The sequence below is a fragment of the Canis aureus genome, chromosome 35, assembly GCF_053574225.1.
Source record: "Canis aureus isolate CA01 chromosome 35, VMU_Caureus_v.1.0, whole genome shotgun sequence".
In the NCBI taxonomy this organism is placed as follows: Eukaryota; Metazoa; Chordata; class Mammalia; order Carnivora; family Canidae; genus Canis; species Canis aureus.
In genome coordinates this window covers 26568405-26583985 of record NC_135645.1, presented here as the reverse complement: position 1 = coordinate 26583985, position 15581 = coordinate 26568405, and the positions used below count along the sequence as shown (strand labels likewise).

The window sequence follows — 15581 nt, the reverse complement described above, 5'->3', positions numbered from 1 at the left end:
AGAAAATTAGTGACTGTGTTTTTTTTTTTTTTTGTGATTGTGTTTAATTGAATGTTTCAGGTAACTCAGTTATTTTATTTTCATAGTGAATCTTTCTCATTAAGGATGCTCCTGCTGGGATTTACAAGGGACTGCCTCAGAACCATTACTGATTCTTCCTTCTGATCACTCGATTTTAATGCCACACATGGAGTTTCATCAACATATAGTGCTAAACCTTTTCTGGTGATTTAGAATAAACCAAGAGGGACAAATTAAATCCTTTTCGAAATTTGAAGTCACCAAGTAATGCTACTGGTCATAGAGAAATAGTAGGTATTTTGAAAACGAAATTTGGTTAGATATGAGTAGTAATAAACATTTTTGTAGCTTTTACTATGTGCCAGGAACTTTCTAAGCACCTTACATATATTAATTCATTTAACCATCTTGACTTCCTACCTCTCTTGTATAGTTCATTTGTCAGCAAACTACCAATCTGGCTCTAGATGTCCCTTGAGCTAATAATTTTATATTTTTAATGGATTAATTAAGAAAAAAAAGGAGCAACATATACTGTAATGTGGTCCACAATAGTGTTTACTGTCTGGGGCTGCACATAAAAACTGTCAACTCCTGTTAGGATGCAAATAAACAGAGGACCCTGGATTTTAAGCCTAAACTATCTGGTTCCAGAACCTATGTTCTTAACATCTATGAGGTCTGTCAAAAAACTAAAGATTTTCTAAAATGGAATAGATTCAAATGCCTATAAAGTAATACTCTTTGAAATCTTTTTTTCTCCCTTGGTAAGATTGATGCCCTGGCCTTCTGAAGTCTTTTTCCTTCCTTTTCTTTAAATGAGTAGCAACACACTGGACAGATTCTGAAACATCAGACATGTTAATATTTTAAAGATGTATTTATTCATTTGAGAGAGAGAGGGAAAGAGAGAGCGTGCACATGAATTGGGGAGGAGAAAAAGGAGAGGGGGAGAGAGTCCTAAATGGACTCCATGCTGAGCGTGGAGGCCAATGCAGGGCTCAGTCTCACCACCCTGAGATCACAACCTGAGCTAACTCAAGAGTCAGACGCTTAAACCACCGAGCCACCCAAGTGCCCCTGGGCATGTTGGTATTTTAAAGTAAAACCACACACACAGGTTATCCCCAAGCATGTGGCTTCAACCTCCAGATTTCCCAGTGACTTTTGCTGATATTTTGACATAAAGGATAACTAATGTTGATGTCTTAAAATATATATGGTAAAATGTGGAAATATTTATAATTCAATTTGTGGATATGTGGGTTATTATTTTTTAAGATTTATTTATTTTTAGAGCATGAGTCAGGCGATAGGCAAAAGGAGAGGTAGGGAAAGAATCTCAAGCAGACCCCGACCAAGCAGGGAGCCCAACATGGTGCTCAGTCCCCATGACCCATGAGATTATGACCTGAGCTGAAGTCAGGAGTTGGACACTTAACTGATTAAGCCACCCAGGCTACCGATGGATATACATTTCAAGTTAAGTGACCACAATTAACAACTATAGCTAAAAATATTTTCTTATAAACTTCATGGTTATGCCTCCATGTGCTAAATTTTCACCGTGTGACTGGTGATATGGCATATATCCACAAAGGATGAGGCCCCAAATTAGTTTCTCTCTCTCTCTCTCTCTCTCTCACACACACACACACACACACACACACACATTCTCTCTTATTTTCTAATCATAGAAAGATTGAGAAATACCCACTTACTATGGAGAGGAAGTCTCAGGCTTGTTCTAGTCTCAAGAAAGAACTGTAGTCTATTTCTTAAGTTTATGCTCATTTCCCATGTAGAAAAGTTCTGTGTTGAGTACTGAGTATTTCTGCTTGTTATATCTCTTTTGGAAAAGCTTATAAATTCTTGCAAGTATTTTATGAAATACCTTAATGTAGTAAAAGTCTTTCTATCAATAGGTCCCTACAGTAAAATAGTATTCAAACAGCAACTATGGTTAGGAACCCTGCAATTATATTTCTTTTTAATGTATCAGCAGAATTATTAGCACTGTAAAGAAGACCTTATTTTAGGCTTAAAGATTATACGGTACTCTGTGTTTAACTTAATTACATTCTTATTTTTATTAAATATATTTATATATATTTATATGTCTTATGTATTTTACCTCCCAGAAACAAACTGAAAAAAAGTAGCTACATCCTAGGGTGGCTTTATAACAAAATGAAAAACCATAACACTAGAGTGTCTTATTCTAAGGAAACCTTGAGATTATTCAATTAATTGATTTTCTTTTCATCTTTTTTTCTTTTAGCCCTACTTCAAATTGTTTTTCAAGAGACCTGAATATCAGTATACATGCATTTACTGAGATAATCCTCTAATCAACTCCAAGCAGAAAAAATGTGTAGTGTATCTACAAGCGTAAACTTTAATTATAAAGAAAGGACCCAAATCTCTGATTTCTTACAGAGAATAATAGTATGGAGTGGGAGGGGGCAGTGGTGCCCTGGATAAAAGTCTGATCTGGGCTAACTTTCAGAAAAATGATTTCAGATTGCTTCCAAATCTGTGTAGACATCAATGGATAGATGGCTTATGGTACAGTTGCTTGCTCCATAAGCTCAGGCCATAGCCTGGAAGCCAGAAAATGAACACATAATGAATTGATAGGTTTTGCATAGTAGGAAGGCTCTTTACAGCCTATATTATATTTTTAAAAATGATTTTGTTTTCCTCAAAATTATTCTAGACTTTTATATTTTTAAAAATGATTTTGTTTTCCTCAAAATTATTCTAGACTTTGGCTCTATTCATTTACTTTAGGGAGATGTGCATGAGCTTCATTTGGAAGGGCAGCAATTGTGCTTTGAATGTTTGATCTTTAATTGAGGAAGCTCAATAAATCCTTTATTTCATCTTTTTTGCACATCTTGGTCACTCTTGTTTTAAATATCCACTCACCATCCAAGATCCTATTCTCTGATTTCTATCTTAAATGTTTTCTAAACAGATATATTAGTTTTTAGGGTTCTCTGTGGAAAGTCTTAACATATTCTATTAAACTGAACCATATGACATTGCCATTTTGTAGGCACAGAGCAGGTGAATGATAGCACTTTCACATGGTTCAGTTGAGACCACCTGGAAACTTCCAAATGGTACATTTGTTCAGTAAGGGCCAAAGAAATTCACTGGGAATAACTAGGTAGCTAGAACCCAGCCTAGTACAGAAAGAACCCATGGTGAAAAATATCATGACACTTTGTAGTTCCATGTCTAAAACTATGCAAGTAATCTGACAGATTTTTTTTTAAAGGTTTTTACTTATTTGAGAGAGTGTGCGAGAGAGAGCATGGTTGGGGAGAGGGGCAGAAGGAGAGGAAGAAGCAGACTCCATGCTGAGCAGAGAGCCCGAAGCAGGGCTCCATCCCAGGACTCTGAGATCATGACCCAACCCTGAGACAGAAGTGTAACTGAGCCACCCGGGCATCACAACCTGACAGTTTTCTTAACTTTTTTAAGGTATTGTTTCAGACGTGTTTTAGACATTTAGACATTTCAGATTCTCTCAGGCTCACTCTCTTGTTCCTGCCTCTGCTTACAGGTTCCAGTCATCATATGTAGGTACAATTTGACAGTGCCCCACATCCCTCATTTCCTGTTTCAGAGCTTCCTAATTTTGCGCCCATTCCCTCGCCACTACCATTCCAAAACATACATAACCCAGCAGGGAAACCACTGGCCTCTTTCCATATTCCCTGTTCATCAGGGACAGTCTTGTGACACTCTGTACAGCTTCTGGGATGATTGCTCCAAATCTAATAATTAGTCACATTTAGTGGTCGGCTCACTAACACCTCAGATCGCTTCTCCTTACCTGCTTCATTATTCTTTTCCCATAACTTTACTCCCCAATAAAGTAATAGCACACCATTCCTCTGCCTCGACAATTCTTTCTGAGGAACCCAGACTATGTCCAATACTGTTCTCAAATTTTGATCAGAGTCACCTTTGGTAAAATACATGGACTGAAGTTTGAGAAGCACTACACTTTTAAAATACACTTTATTTTTAGAGTGGATTTAAGTTTACAGCAAACGGAGTAGAAAATCAGAGATTTCTCACCTACTCCCACCTCCATGTAGTCTCCCCCACTATCCACATCCCACAGCCCTAGGCTTTGAAGAACATAAAAGCCAATCTCAAATAAGCATAGTGATAGGTGATTAAAAGCAATCTTGGAAGGGAATGCCTGGGGTGGCTCAATCAACTGAGCGTCCAACTCTTGATTTTAGATTAGGTCATGATCCTCGGGGTCATGAGATCATCCGCGCTCAGTGAGGAGTCCCCTTGAGATTCTCTCTTCCTCCCTCTCTGCCCCTATGCCTGCTGACAAGTGCATGAGCTCTCCCTCTCTCTCTTTCTCTCTCTCTATCTCTAAAATGAATAAATAAATCTTAAAAAAATAAAGCTACCTTGGAAGTTCTACTTCTGGGTAAGTTGAAGTAAGCATACTCCACCCTATCCCCCCTCTGAATACAATGGTAAAACCTGCATAGACCAGCTATTTGAATGCATGGACAGCTACTTGAGGACTGAGAAGTAAATAGGAAGATTGAAGAAGACTAATATTTTAATGTGCCACCAGCCAGCAGTGACTGTTCCTTTTTTTTTTTTTTTTTCTTTCCTAAGGTGTCCCCACTACCTGGGCTTAAAGCTGCTTAAAACCCAGAATTGAGCATCTGTTCAGACAGAGCTCCAAGAGAAGTTCCAGCTCAAAGAGTGGGAAGGAGTTTGCTAATGATCAGCAAAACACAAGGAAATACTGCATTCTTTTCTATACTTTGTTGTGCATGAACCCTTAACCAATCTCAAGTATTCAACAGCAACAACAATAGCAACAGTGGCAGTGGGGAACTCACAGCTAAAATTCTGAAGAAGGGGACCCGCCTTCTACAGAATCCTCATGGTCCCAAAAAGTTGTGGTAAATGCTCATTCCTTTTGTTCTATTTTCCCACCCCTTGGCCCCAGGCAAGGGCACACTCGAAGAGTATGACAGAGTAGAGTACATAAAGCATCAGCTTTCTAGCTGGCAGATCAAAAAAGGGAGCTGCAGAGAACTGGAAAGTACAAGGGAGATTGGGAGAGGTAGGAGATGGGCAACACGACTCCATAAAGTTGTTTGTGGACTCTCAGCCTTAACCTCAGTGTGGATGGTGGGTCTGAGTGTGGGTCTGAGGATAAATAATGCGTAGACTTTGAGAACCAAACTATAGGATAGACTATGACCCAAATTCTAGATTGGCCACTGGGTAGCATATACTTGGACTACACCTGAATAAAAACCACAAAAGTTTTTGAAAACAGAAATAACTAATTGATTGCTATGAGGCTGGTTAAAACTATTGGCTTGAATGCAACCAGGTTGAATGTTTAAAACAAAATGATTAACAATCTCCATGGAATTTAAGTAATGCTCAGACTCTCATAATATATGAAATGTCCAGGATACAATGCAAAATTACTAAGTATACAAAAGCCAGGAAAACATTCACCTGGAAAGAGATAAAGCAGCTGATGCCAATGCCGAAGTAACACAGTCATTGAAGTTATCCAACATATTTACCTAACTTCAAAACAGCTATTATAAAAATGCCCAAAGTTGAGATGAACATTCTTGAAACAAATGGGGAAATAAAAAGTCTCAGTATAGAACCAGAGGATATAACAACAAAGATGAGTGAACATTTTAAAATTGAGACATAACAATAACTGAAATAAAAACTCACTGGACAGATTCAATTAAAGAATAAAAATTATATTGATTTCTTTTTGTTGTCTGGTTGCTGTGGCCTAGACTTCCAATACTCTGTTAAATTGAAATGGTGCAAGTGCACATCCTTGCCTTGTTCCTGACCTTCGGGGAAAAGCTCTCAGTTTTTCTCCATTGAAGATGATATCAGCTGTGGGTTTTCCACATCAATAAAGGCCATACCTTTATTATTTTATGTTGAGGTATATTCCCTCTAAACCCACTTTGTTGAGGGTTTTTCATGAATGGATGTTGTACTTTGTCAAATGATTTTTCTGATTTTATTGAAATGATCATGTTTATTATTATCTTACTGATGTGATGTGTGCATTTGATTTGCAAATACTGAGGATCCTTGCAACCCAGGAATAAATCCCACTTGATCATGGTGAATGATTTTTTTTTAATGTATTATTAAATTCAGTGTGCTAGTATTTTGAGGATTTTTGCATCTATGTTCATCAGGGAGATGGTCCTGTAGTTCTTTTTTTTTTTAATTTTTATTTATTTATGATAGTCACACAGAGAGAGAGAGAGAGAGGCAGAGACACAGACAGAGGGTGCAGGCTCCATGCACCGGGAGCTCGATGTGGGATTCGATCCCGGGTCTCCAGGATCTCGCCCTGGGCCAAAGGCAGGCGCCAAACCGCTGCGCCACCCAGGGATCCCCGCTGTAGTTCTATTTAGTGGTATCTTTATCTAATTTTGGTATCAGGATAATGCTGGCCTTATAGAATGAATTTGGAAGTTTTCCTTCTTTTTCAACTTTTTTTGACTACTTTGAGAAGAATCCGTATTTATTCTTCTTTGAATGTTTGGTAGAGTTCCCCTAGGAAGCCATCTGTTCTTGTACTTTTCTTTGTTGGGAGTTGATTACTGATTCAATTTCTTGACTGGTTATCAGTCTGTTCAAATTTTCTGTTTTTTCATGTTTCAGTTTGGTAGTTTATATGTTCCTGGGAATTTATCCATTTCTTCTAGGCTGTCCAATTTGTTACCATGTAGTTTTTTATAATATTCTCTTAAAATTGTATTTCTGTGGTATTGGTTGTTATTTCTCCTCTCTCCTTTGTGACTTTATTTGAGTCCTTTCTCTTTTGTTCTTGATAAATGTGGCTAGAGGTTTATCAATTTTACGGGCTCTTTTAAACCAGCTCCTGATTTCGTTGATCTGTTCTATTGGATTTTTTTAGTTTGTATATTATTGGTTCCTGCGCTAATCTCTATTACTTCCTTCCCTTTGCTCATTTTAGGTTTTGTTTGTTCTTTTCCTAGCTCCTTTAGATACTACGTTAGGTTTGACATTTTTCTTGCTTCTTCAGATACGCCTGTATTGCTATAAATTTTCCTCTTAAAACTGCTTTTGTGCAGTGCCTGGGTGGCTCAGTCAGTTAAGCATTTCACTCTTGATTTCAGGTCATGTCATGATCTTAGAGTAGTAAGATCAAGCCCTGAGTCAGGCTCCATGCTGGTTGTGGAGCCTGCTTAGTATTCTCTCCCTCTCTTCCTCTATCCAGCCCCTCCCTACCAGCTCACTCTCTTAAAAAAAGAGGAACGAACAACGAATGAACAAATGAACTGCTTTTACTGCATCTCAGAGGTTTGAACCATTGTGTTTTCATTTTCATTTGTTTCCATGTACTCTATATATGTGTGGTCTTTCCAGATTTTTTCTTGGGGTTGACTTCTAGTTTTATAGCATGTGGTCAGAAAAGATACATGGTATGACTTTGATCTTGAATTTGTTGAGGCTGGTTTTGTGGGATACTATGTGATCTATTCAGGAGAATGTTCCATGTGCACTTGAAAAGAATGTGTATTCTATTTTAGGATGGAATATTCTGAAGATATCTGTTAAATTCATCTGTTCTGTGTGTCATTCAAAGCCAGTATTTCCTTGTTGATTTTCTGCTTAGATGATCTGTCCATTGATATAAGTGGAATAATACAGATAAGGGAGGAAGTAAGGGTAAGGAGAAAAAAAACTTTTACTATTTGCAGATGTCATGATAACTAGAAAACCCAATAGACTCCACCAGAAAACTGTTGGAACTGATAACCAAATTCAGTAAAGTTGCAGGATATAAAATGAATGTAGAGAAATCTGTTGCATTTCTACACACCAATAATGAAATATCAGAAAGAGAAATTAACGAAACAATCCCATTTACAATTGTATCAAAAATAATAAGATACCTAGGAATAAACCTAACCAAAGAGGTGTAAGAGGTGTACTCTGGAAACTTAAAACACTGATGAAAAAATGGAAGATGACACATAGAAGTGGAAAGGTATCTCATGCCCATGGATTGAAAGAACAAATATTGTTAAAATATCTATACTATCCAAAGCAGTCTACACATTTAATGCAATCCCTGTCAAAATACCAACAGCATTTTTCACAAAACTAGAATAAATAATTCTAAAATTTGTATGGAACCAGAAGAGACCCTGAATAGCGAAAGCAGTCTCAAAAAAGAAAAAACTGGAGGCATCACAATTCTGGACTTCAAATTATACTACAAAGTTATAGTCATCAGCATAATATGGTACTGGCACAAAAATAGACACATAGATCAATGGAACAGAATAGAAAATCCCGATATAAACCCATAACTATATGGTCAATTAATCTTCAAAAAAGAATATATAATGGGAAAAAGGCAGTCTCTTCAACAAATGGTAGGGAAACTGGACAGCAAAAAGCAAAAGAAAGAAAAATGGACCACTTTCCTATACCATACACAAAAGCACATTCAAAATGGATTAAAAACCTAAAAGTGAGACCTGAAATTAAATTAAATCCTAGAACACAAGCAGTAAGTTCTTTGACATAAGCCGTAGCAACTTCTTTCTAGATATGTCTCCAGACTCAAGGGAAACAAAAGCAAAAATAAACTATTGGGACTATATCAAAATACAAAGCTTCTGCACAGTGAAGGAAACCACCAACAAAACTAAAAAGGCAACCTATGGAATGTGAGAAAATACTTGCAAATAATATGCCCAATAATGCATTAGACGCTTGAGAAATGCTCATCATCACTTACCATCAGGGGAGTGCAAATAAAATTACAATGACATATATCACCTCACACCTTTCAGTAAAGCTAAAATCAACACAAGGAACAATTGGTGTTGGCAAGAATGTGGAGAAAAAGGAGCCCTTTTACACTGTTAGTGGGAATGCAAACTGGTACAGCCATGGTGGAAAACAGTATGGAGTTTCCTCAAAAAGTTAAAAATAGAGCTACCCTGTAATCCAGCAGTTGCACTACTGAGTACCAAAGAATACAAGAACACTAATTCGAGAGATAATGTGCACCCCTATGTTTATAACATCATTGTTTATAATAGCCAAGATATGGAAGCAGCCCAAGTGTCCCATCAGTAAAGATGTGGTGTGTGTGTGTGTGTGTGTATACACACACACAATGAAATACTATTCAGCCATAAAATGAATGAAATCTTGTCATTTACAGCAATACAGATGGAGCCAGAGAGTATTATGCTAAGTGAAATAAGTCAGTCAGAGAAAGACATACCATACAGTTTCACCCATATGTGGAATTTAAGAAACAAAACAAATGAGCAAAGGGAAATAGAGAGCAATGAAAAAACAGACTCTTAATTATAGAAAACAAACTGGTGGTTACTAGAGGGGAAGAGTATAGGGGGTAGGGTTAAATAGGTGATGGGGATTAAGGAGTCACTTATGATGAGCACTGGGTGATATATGGAACTGTTGAATCACTGTATTGTACACCTGAAACTAATACAACACTGTCAACTATAGTGGAATGTAAATAAAAACTTAAAGGGTGCCTTGGTGTTTCAGTCAGTTAAGCATCTGCCTTCAGCTCAGGTCATGATCTCAAGGTCCTGGGATCAAGCCCTGAGTCAGGCTCCCTATTCAGAGGGGAGTCTACTTCTCCCTCTCCCTCGGCTCCCCCCTACCCTGTCTCATGCTTGCTCTCTCTCAAATAAAATTTTAAATTAATAAAAAAGAAAAACATATCAAAAGGACAGAGGAAAGATGCTAAGAATGTGAAGGTAGATTAATATCATCCAATTTGAATAACGGGAAAAGAAGATTGAATTAAAAAAAAAATGAAGAGAACCTTATGGACCTATAGGACATCATCAAAAAGTCCACTGTCAAAAAAAATAAAAAATAAAAATAAAAAATAAAAAAAAGTCCACTGTCAAGTAAGTATTATCAGAAGTCAAAAAGTAGGGATCCCTGGGTGGCTCAGCGGTTTAGCACCTGCCTTCAGCCCACAGTGTAATCCTGGAGTCCCAGAATTGAGTCCCATATCGGGCTCCGTGCATGGAGCCTGCTTCTCCCTCTGCCTGTGTCTCTGCTTCTCTCTCTCTCTCTCTCTCTCTCTCTCATGAATAAATAAATAAAATCTTTACAAAAAAGTCAAAAAGTAAAAAGCATAAAAAGTATTTTAAGTATTAATAGCCAGAAACTTTCCAAACTTGATGAAGGGCATAGCATACAGATTTCAGAAGCTCAATTTAAAAGCATCGAGAGAAAATGACACATAATTTATAGGGAAATATCATTTCAAATGACTGCTGATTTCTCATCAGAAATCGAGACCATAAGAAAACTACACATCATTTTTAAAACCTTTTTTTTTTTTAAGTATCAGCATGGAATAATAATATTCAGCAAAACAATCTTTTAAGAATAAAGGTGAAATAAAGGCATTCTCAGCATTAAGGAAAGCAAAAGTATTTATTGCCACCTAACTTGCTCTAAAAGAATTGCTAAAGGAAGTTCTTTAAACAGAAGGGAAATGATACCAGAAGGAAACTTAACATCCTGTGTTCTTCGAAACATATTTGACAGTAAAAAAAAAAAAAAAAAAAAAAAAAAAAAATGTGTTAATGGAGATTTCAATTTATGTAGATGTAATATCCAATACAACTACAAATTAAAGGGGAGGGGATACAGGGTCATATATGATTCTATGTAATTCTTGAAGTGAAAAATTATTTTTTCTAAGTGGACTGTGAAAAATATGGATGTTACAGCTTTTAAAGATTTTTTAAAGTAATTTCCACATCCAACATGGGGTTCAAGCTCATAACCCTGAAATCAAGAGCCACATATTCTATTGTCTGAGCCAGTCAGGTGCCCCTGGTTATTGTAATATCTAAACAAGGCACACACACACACACACACAAAAAAAAAACGATACAAAGAAATATAGTAAAAAATGAATAAGTTAAAATGAAATACTGAAATATGTTTAAATGATACAAAAGAAAACATAGAAGAAGCAGAGTAACAACAACAAATAGGGAGGACAAATAGAAAACAGAATGTAGGCCTAACCTAAATCCAAACATATCAATAATTCATTATTAAATATAAATGGTGTAAACATACCAATTAAAGGTATGGAATGGATAAAAGCATTATGGAACTATAGGTTCTCTATAATTAATTCACTGCAAATATAGTGATTATAGATAAGTAAAAAGATGAGAAAAGATTTACTATAAAAATGCTACTCAAAAGAAAGCTGGAGTAGCAATATTAACATCAGACCAACTTGATTTCCAGAGCAAAGAAAATTACCAGGAATAAAGATGGACATTTTGTAATAATAAAAGGGTCAAATCACCAAGAAGACAATTTTAAATGTGCAGTCACTTAAAAACCTCTTCAGAATACATAAAGAAAAACTGACAGAACTGAAGGAAATATATCCATGATTATAGTTGGGTAAATACTTTTCTCTTAGTAATGGATAGACCCTGGTAGACAGATAATCAGCAAGGATATAAAAGAACTGAAAATACCATCAACCTGCTAGATCTAAATGACATTCATAGAACAGTCAATCCAGCAACATCAGAATAGAACTTTTTTTTTCAAGTGTGTATAGAATATTTACCAAGACCATACTCTAAGTCATAAAACAAACATTAATAGATTTAAAACACTTCAAACCATTCAAAATATGTTCTCTAACCATGGAAGAATTAAATTAGAAACCAATAACACGTTAAAAAATCACCACTTAGAAATTAACATAAATAATCCATAAGTCAAAAAGGATGATTAAGGGGAATTTAGGAAATATTTATAACTAAACAAAAATTAAAATGCACTATATCAATATTTGGGGGGTCAGCTGACAGCATTGTATATGGGAAATATATAGCATTAAATTAAAAAAAAATGAAAGATATCAAATTAATAATCTATGTTTCTGTGTTAAATAGAAAAAGAGCAAACCTAAAGTAAGCAGATTGAAAGAAGTAATAAAGAATAGAAACCAATGATACTGAATATTGATACACAATAGAGAAAAATCAATAAAACCAAAAGCTGATTCTTTTAAAACAAAACAAAAAAACTTCCATAGCTTTGAAATGGATTCTAGGCTTTGAGTGGACCTTGTTTTGATTTACATATTCTCTTATCTCCAGATCCTAATTGAATTATTAGGTAATTCTTGCTACTAGACTTAGAAGACACTCTATATTGTAAAACTAACTTTTTGTGGCAACCAGTCAGTATTTGGGAGGTTGGGGTTAGGGCCTTGACCAGCCCTGGTAAAATGAACTATTTAGAAGTTAGACCTAAGAAACTGAAAACAAGTAGTACACCATAGTATTGTATTCTTATTCTCCTACTGTTTTGACAACATGGCTCTGTGTAACACACATGTATGTGTATATGTTTGAATCAAGACAGATTTAGAACACTGAAAAAATAGATGATTTTTTACAAAATAAATTTAACAGATTTTTGTTTGTATTTCTACTTAGAAATTATAACTTAATACAAGTGATATCCTAATATAGAACACTCATTGTCTGAGAATACCAAGATAATATTTTTAAAACTGTTAGTGAGGTTTACATAATCTTTTTAATTTTGTGCTTTTTATTTCACATATGCACATTTTGAAAACCTGGAATAGGTGTATTTCAATAGTACAGATAATTTCATTTCTTGCTGTTAAGGCAAAATGTGTGTTGTATTTGATTATAAAATTTACAGTAAAGTATATAAACAAAAGTGGGAGAATTGAGTAATCACAGTATTAAGTTATATAAACATGCCAAAATCAGAACTTATCCATTATAATCAACATTCCATTCAATTTGCAGATGAATGTAGTAAGACTATCCTCTGTGTACCAACTTGCATTAGTGCATTATCAGCAAATAAAAATAGGTTCATTGATAGCATAGTAAAGTAAGAAAAATGACCCTGAATGCAAATTATCCATTATGCCAAAAATCAATAATCAAATTCATAATAATTAAAATAAGAGATCTAATTTCTTCTTTCATGTCTCTCGCAGTATATCAGCAAATTCTGTTTAAAAAAAAAAATATATATATATATATATATCCAGAATCTGACTTCACATCCCTTCCATTAGTAATTGCCCTGGTCCAAGCTACCATAGCTCCTGTCTGGACCTCTAAACTCCCTTCCTAGTTAGTTCCTCTGCTTCCCTTCTACCCCAACAACAATGTTCTCCCTACATAGCAACTAGTGCCATTTTTGTTTTTAAAGAATAAAATCTATCACTCTATCCTTAACCTTTCAATAGCTTCCATCAGATAAAATCCAAAATATTACCAGAGCCTACTGGAGTTCGTACCTAACACGTTCTAGCTATATCTTTAACCTCCTTCCTAATACCTAGTTGCTCTCACTTATTGCACTCCAGCTTACTATTTCTCAAATGAGCCAAATTCTTCATCATCTAAGGACCATTATATTCTTTCTATCTGGAATGCCTTTCCTTGGATCCTTGCATGCCTCACTCCCTCATGTCACTCAAGTCACTCCCTGAGAGATGTCATCTCTGACTATTATATTCAAACCAGTGAATCCATCCCTCTCCCCTATTCTATTCTGCTGTATTTTTTCTTATTCCATTTTATCATGACTTGGTATTATTACATATATATATATATTCATTGTTGGTCTTTCACACTAGAATATAAACCTCATGAGTACAGATATTTGTTCAAACACTGCATTCCAAGTGCCTAAGGACACTGCATGGTACCTATTAAGCCCATATTTATTGAATTAATAGGTAAGCCAATATTACATGTTAATTTTTGCCATGGTTCACATATTTTGGGAGCATAATAAGGAAATAAAATTGAAATGTTAGTGAAGGTTAATACTGTGTTAATTTAAACAAAATATACTATGCAGTGCTTAACTATTTTTATATGTTCATTTCTATTCCTGAAGATATTCTTCAGCTTCCAACCATGAGAAGCAAGCTAGTGATCTTTTACATATGATCTTTTTCATTGTCTTAAGAATAGGTTGGGACTGAATTATGCTTCTGGTATAGTGGAATAAGTTTCTGATAGACAAACCTTCCTACAGATAACTAAAAATGCTGGGCAGCAACAAAAAATTCCACAAATCTGAAGGTTCTTGAGAATGAACAGGAGTAGGTGTATTTTGGAGGGGAGTTGGAACTTAGAAGGTGGCACTGCATGGGGTGAGTTTTCCATTACCCCATGGCTGATGGGATAAAAAGAAAAAAGCCCTAAGGGTTTTGTTTTGTTTTGTTTTTGTAAGTCAGCTCTATGCCTAACGTGGAGCTTGAACTCAAAACCCTGAGATCAAGAGTTACATGTTCTACCAACTGAAAGAGCCAAGTGCCTCCCTATTTTGAGACTTTTAGTCTGAGAACAGACTGCAGTCATAACTAAAACCCTGGGCTGCTAAGCTTCTGATGGAATGCCAGCCATATTTTTGCCCTAAAGAAAAGAGGACAGAGCTTGGGACAACCAAAGCCACTGCAAAGTGAAGGGAAGAACATCCAGTAAAGGATAGATCTAGACAATAGGAGTCTAAAATTCTAGGTATAAATGTTCCCAAGTGTCTGGCTGAGTCCCAAACCAGGAACAAGCAAGGCAGATTCAAAACAGATTATAACTAGACAAAAATCATGAACTGAGATTTGGTCTGCTGTCTACAATCAGCAAGGCCAAGTTTGCAGTGTGAGTTTTAACAACTTAATGTCTCTATAAAGTAAAAATGGAATTACATAATAAAATCTACAGTCTCTACAGCACAGCATTCAAAATATCTAAGAGACAATCCAAATTTACTTGATATGTGAAGAACCAGAAAACTATGACCCGTTTTCAAAGTAAAAGATAATAGAGGTCAACACTGAGATGACGCAAATGAAATGATCAGATAAGGACTCCAAGGCAGTTGTAGTAAATTATTTCAATGAGATAAAGGGGAAAATGCTTATAAATAGAAATTTTCCGCAGAAAAATAGAAAATATAAAAGAAAACTAAATGAAATTCTAGAACTGAAAAATATTCAGATAAAATCTGAAAAATTTTAAAAATCACTGCATAGACTAACCATAGAATGAAAATGACAGAGGAAATAATCAGCAAGCTTGAAGATCTAGATCAATAGAAATTTTCCCATATGTAGAAGAGAAAAAGAAAAATATGGGAAAAAAACAAACAGAGCCTCAGGATCCTGTAGAATAATATCAAAAGTATTTTTTGCATTATGTAGTTGGGAGTCCCACAGGGAAAGGAAAGAGAATGGAGCAGGATAAATTTTTGAGGAAATAATGGCTGAGATTTTCTGAAACTGAACGAAAGATGTAATTTATAGATTCAAAAAGCTCAGCAAACCCCCAGCAGAGTTAATACAGAACAAACCCCCTAGGTACATGATAGCAAATTGTTGAAAACCAGAGAAAATTCCAGAAATATCCAGGGTTGGATAGAGA

At 35.6% G+C, this 15581-nt stretch overlaps 1 protein-coding gene across 12 annotated transcripts in view; it reads left to right on the top strand.

The window, feature by feature from the left end:
- Nucleotides 1-15581, top strand: part of ARL6 (ARF like GTPase 6) — a 61005-nt gene that overhangs the window by 41354 nt on the left and 4070 nt on the right. For 3 of the 12 annotated variants that reach the window (XR_013372592.1, XR_013372591.1, XR_013372581.1), the window contains 2 exons: nucleotides 87-311; nucleotides 2303-2917. The gene's annotated coding sequence lies outside the window, so the exon portion shown is untranslated. Of the gene's footprint in view, nucleotides 1-86; nucleotides 1272-2302; nucleotides 2918-3307; nucleotides 3514-4683; nucleotides 6198-15581 lie in introns of those variants that run through there. The other 9 variants (XR_013372583.1, XR_013372584.1, XR_013372582.1 and 6 more) reach the window with 9 other exon arrangements.